This window comes from Drosophila navojoa, unplaced genomic scaffold (genome assembly GCF_054131105.1).
Source record: "Drosophila navojoa isolate 15081-1374.11 unplaced genomic scaffold, UAZ_NAV_1.0 NAV_Backbone_128, whole genome shotgun sequence".
NCBI classification, from domain to species: domain Eukaryota; kingdom Metazoa; phylum Arthropoda; class Insecta; order Diptera; family Drosophilidae; genus Drosophila; species Drosophila navojoa.
Window position 1 is genome coordinate 11,459 of NW_028301762.1, and position 5,729 is coordinate 17,187.

A 5,729-nucleotide genomic window follows, 5' to 3' on the forward strand; every position below is an offset into this window, starting at 1 on the left:
ATTAACTTTTCTTGCAATTTCTTTTAATACCTTCCTTTTTCTTTTTCTATACTACTGTATAATATAGTAAAATTTGCTGACGCCTACTGTGTGTAGATCTCAAATGTGAGTGTTACATATTAAATGTGAAGTGTAATACTATAGTATATGGTTAATTATGTGCAGTGAATGTTAGATATCTTTAATGGGAATGACTTTTTGCCTGGAGCTTAAACCTTGAATTCTGATAAGAGTAGATGTTCCGATTTAACTTAACTGCATTATTGGAAGGGCCAGTATCTTGCCTGGAACCATCGTCCCGCCTAAATTTAAGTTAACTGCATTTTTGGAGGGGATAGCATCACTGTACATCCAACCATGTGCCCATCTCTGCTTGGCCTGTAATAACTCCCATTTCTGCCTAAAAATACTTGATTGCAAGTGATTACTGAGCATCTCTGAATAACGTTTCCACTTCAGCCGTTATGGAATGCACGGGTAGCTACCAATTCGTCTTGCTTCAGGATTGGGATGAGCAAGAAGCCGGCTCACATAACATGATTTATTATAGATGCTTTCAACAGTGTCTACTTGCAGATCTATATGAAGTGTTTTATTACTGACATACACTGACATATATTATTAACATGAGTTTTTAACAACAGTTTGTTGTCCAGCTTATGCCCAAATATCTATGGCTAGCTTTGTTGTCAATATTATTACCTGCAATTGTGACAACACTCTAATGATCATATTGAACTCATCATCATCATGAACTGTTTTGGAATAGTTGAGTTTGATACACCATTTTTTAATCCATTCATGAAATGTGCTGAGATACCAATTAAGGTGTTGTACAGCATGTGTCAAGCTAATATTGATCGGGAGAATTGCAGTGTCAACAGCATATGTTCCTAGCATCATACCGTGCGGCTGAGCATCGAACGCTGGATATGACTGGTAGTAGCATGTCCGCAGTGTAAAAATTATATAGAATTGGGCTTAAAACGACTCCTTGTGGAACACCAACAGCAATTTGTTTAATACTAGATCGCGTGCCGTCAAAACATTCTACTAAAAGGAACATTTGGTAATAACTTCTTTAGCTTGTATAGAAGCCCTGGGTGCCATACGCGATCAAAAGCTTCAGAAATGTCCAGATAGACAGCTGAGCAGTAATAGTTATCCTCAAAAGCCTCCATAATGAACTGAGTGACTCGACCAAGGTGCTGTTCTGTGGAATGCCGACTACGAAAGCCGAATTGATGATCTGGCATTGCTTTACGAAACGCTTCCACCTATTCCTATTCATAATTAGTTTCTCAAGAATTTTGGATAGCCCTGAGAGTAAGCTAATTGGCCTGTAGGAGGTCAGCTTATGTGTTGGCTTACCAGTCTTAATTATCTCTTGCGCATTTCTATCGGCTGGGAAAGTGTCCAAGCTTGAGCAGTGCCTTTAGAGGAAGTGCTTTGAGTGTCCAGTTATCAATGAAGTCTAACCCTAATCTAATCTGAAGATCATTGATTATGGTCATAACTTCTTGGACAAGTATAGTTCGAAACTGCACAGGAGACGAGCTACTACTGTCTAAATCTGGCAAGCATTGAGATTCAATGTTCTCTTTATCCTCTTGACTGCAGGTTATGTTAGGCTGGAACTGTCCTTCAAGGTAATACGCAAAAGATTCCGCTTTCTCCTCAGAGGTTTTACACCAAATGGCATGCCTTTCATTTGTGTAATTCACAGCTGTGTGATCTATATCAACAAATCTTTATTAATTTATCAGGTATCTTTTAATAAGTTTCCTTCCCTTTATCATAACTAAGACATAATAGCTTATTTTATTGCCGTTGTTGGGCAAGGAATCTGTTACCATTACTTTGTAAAAGATTACTGAAATCTTCATATTGCCATGATAGTTGAGGTGGACAATACAAAGAGGACAAATTAAATTGGAAATTATTTGGCAGAAAGATAGTGGCTGCAACGCATTAAACAAGCTCATTATTGATTTTCACAGAAGGGTTGTGCCGAATACCATGCTTAATAATTAAGGCAGCTCCTCCTTTACGTCGGTTTGACAAATGATTTGCTAAGTAGGTATGATATCCATTTATCTTGAGTAGGCGTGTTTCTGAAATTAATATCAATCTCATTATCCTTGACATATTCAATTAAATTTACCAGTTTGTTACGTAGTCCAGCTGCATTCCATACTAGAATTCTTAATGGGTTTGAGTGTACAATAGAACTATTCATTAATAGATTTGTCATTAACTTGTTTTGCCATCATGCAATTAGTTAGCATAGCAATCACCTTGATTAAATTATCCAACTTTGCATTGAGTTTTTCAAAGATGCTGTTTTCTACAGGATTTGGCCGTTTACGATCGTCGAGCATTAAGTTGATCAATGTGTCCAATTTATCATTTAATGACTTCATACCATTATCATTATTAACCGGTAGCATAACGTTACTACGGCTACGGTTAAGTGAGTCTTTCACTGGCATATTGATCAACATGTTCTTGACTATCGTTTACTCGCCGAGGTAACCGCTGTTGCCGACTGTTCACAACTGCAGGAAATGGCTTATTTTGTTGTTGACGCTGCAGTATCCGCTGACCAGGAATACGTTGCAGTTGCACACCCATTTTCAGCGCATCAGCACAACTACGACAGTAATTTTTAGTGTCCAAATTGTTGACAGCGATGACACTGTACTGCATCTATGTTATGCAATGACTTTTCAATTTTGACCTTTTGAATCTATTCCAGTTTTGCCATGGGAAATTCAAGGGGAGGGTTGGCGTCATGGTAGAAGGCATGGCGCTCGATCGCGAGGTCTCGGGTTCAAACACAGGGCGTGTTATAGTTTTCTTTTAATTGCTTCAAAATTTTTAGATATTTGATTTAATGAGTTTTCTATTTCTCTTATATTTTTTTAAAAATCGAAAAATCGAATCGAACGCATTTATGCATGTATATGTATGTACAAAAGTCTGCACGCATATGTAGCATCAAGCATTCCAGCGTTTCTTATGTATGCGTTTCATTTGTATGTGTGTATGTATGTATACATAAAAGCATACTCCAGCGTTGAAATGAGACTGATTTGTTTTTGCTTTGTTCTTGAATTTACCATCCGCTACTCTCATAACAAGAATCTTATTTTTGGATTTAATTTTAATTAGAATCGTTGACAGTAGGTGGTGGCGCTGTCAGCAAAGGCGCCGGTTCAATTTGTTTTTGTTCTTTTGACAAACATGACTTGGGTGCGAGTTCAAATCCCGCGGAAAACTCTTTTTTGTAAATTGCAAATTTTGTTATTTTAGCTTCTTTTATATTTTTTAAGTATTTAAATTTTATTTTTAAATTTTATTAAAATCTTTCCTTCCGTGTTATCAATGCCTATTAAGCCTATTTGTATATACATGTACATACATAGATAGCTCAAGCATATAAATGTCGCAATTTGATACTACAAATGCCGATTGCCACGCCCCTAGTGGCCGTAGACTCCTCATTTTTGGACAGTTCTTAGAAAGAGCTAACGGTAACGTAAATGCGAAATTTGAATACTTACGCTCAAAAAATGTGAAAATTACAGGGTATTTTTCGATATGCCACGCCCTCAAAGAGGCGTGACAATTATTTTTGGGGCATCGATAGAAGAGGTTACTAGTAACTCAACTATCAGGAGATATAAAGTTTTGCGGTTTGCCACGCCCCCTTTGGGCGGACATATATCCACTATAGCTTGTTGGACTTGGGAGGTCAACTCGCGTATATATACCAAATTTCAAGTCTCTAGCATCAATAGTGCCTAAAATGTAGCAAAATTTGAAAAATTACTATATATTCAGGTCCGATTTGCCACGCCCCTAGTAGACATAAAATTTTCATTCAGTCATAGATATATCCACCATAGCTTTTTGACCTTGGGGGATCAACGCGGATCTACATACCAAATTTCAACTTTCATGATTTCTGGTAATGCATTTTCCGATTTGCCACGCCCCTAGTGGGCGATTCGGGAAAATTTTAACACTTTATAAATCGGAGTTATACACGAGAATGTGTTCCAAATTTCAAGTCTCTAGCTTCAATAGCGGCGAAATGAACTGCGTTCATACGGACAGCCGGGCAGACGGACGGACAGCAAGACGGACATTGCACAAAACCAATATACTAATTCACTTCGTGAATGAGTATAAAAAGTGCACGATCAATATAATAATTATCGATTACTCGATAAAAATTACCAAAAGCTAAAATATAATCAAAAAGCATAATTGTTTTGTACTAAATTTTTTTAAAGCCAAATTAAATTTGAAATAAGAATAAATGCCCCTTTGTAAACATAGCATCATGTATACGGAGTGAATGAGTATTCCGCAGTCGGTAGCGCCCGACTGCAACGTTCTTACTTGTTTTTTAATTGTTTCAAAATGTTTATATCTTTATTAAATGAGTTTTGTATTTCATTTATATTTTTAACTACATCGAAATTGAAATTCGAACTATACTAAGTTTGCTTTTCTATTAGTTTGGTTCAGGGTAGCATCTAGTCGAGCGCTCTCGACTAGAGTTTTCTTACTTGTTATAAATGACCTTCCTAGTTGTATCTCGTATTCTACTATATTTATGTATGCTGATGATGTAAAACTTTGCCTTCCATACTCCAGTGCAAATGGACATCCTCACCTTCAAGATGACCTAAATGCATTAAGCGACCTTCGATGGGACAGTAATTTACGATTACCGTCTTATCTTAGTAGGCTCCATCTTATTGATCTTCCATCGCTAAACAATCGCAGAACAATTTTAGGAATTGTTTTTCTGCATAAATTGATTAGTGGTGATAGTGATTCGTCCTCTTTGTTGGGTCGTCGAAACTTTTCGGTTTCGTCCCGAACAACTAAAAATCAGCAATTAACAGAGCAGCCGATATACATATGTATGTGTCTTATGCTAAATTGTATGCATGAGTGCATTAACAGAGAATGAGAATGACAAAGGCAAGAGAATAACTTAAGAGAGAAATTGTTAGCTGCTGCGCCGAACATCCTCCCCACCGTTAAAATACCATGATTTTTAACAGGATCATCAACCGGAAGGACGGACAGCTTATGGACAGCTCGACGAGTAGTTCCAGTGGGTGTACGCAGAACAGCGACTCTCACGGCTCCATCGGCTCCAGCAATGATCTCAACGACCCGGGCTAATGGCCACTTCAAAGGCGGCAGGTCTTTCACACAGACGACATCGTTGACTTTGATAGAAGGCCGTGGGGTCCGCCATTTTCCACGCTGTTGCAGAATTGTGAGGTATTCCTCACTCCATCGCTTCGAAAACAACTGCTGTATGTATGTCATACGCTGCCAGCGATCGAGGCGATTGCAGTTGATCCGAGATAGATCTGGTTCGGGGAAGTCGATAAGTGGTCCACCAATCAGGAAATGTCCTGGAATGAGAACTCCAAGATCATCAGGGCTTTCTGAAATTGGAACAAGAGGACGAGGGTTCGGGGAAGTTGATAAGTGGTCGACCAATCAGGAAATGTCCTGGAGTGAGAACTCCAAGATCATCGGGGTTTTCTGAAATTGGAACAAGAGGACGAGAATTGATTATAGCCTGAATTTGGCATACCAATGTGCGCAGTTCGTCGAAACCAAGAAGTGCCGATCCCATAGACCGATATAGGTGCCTTTTAGCTGTCTTCACTGCTGCCTCCCAAAGACCGCCA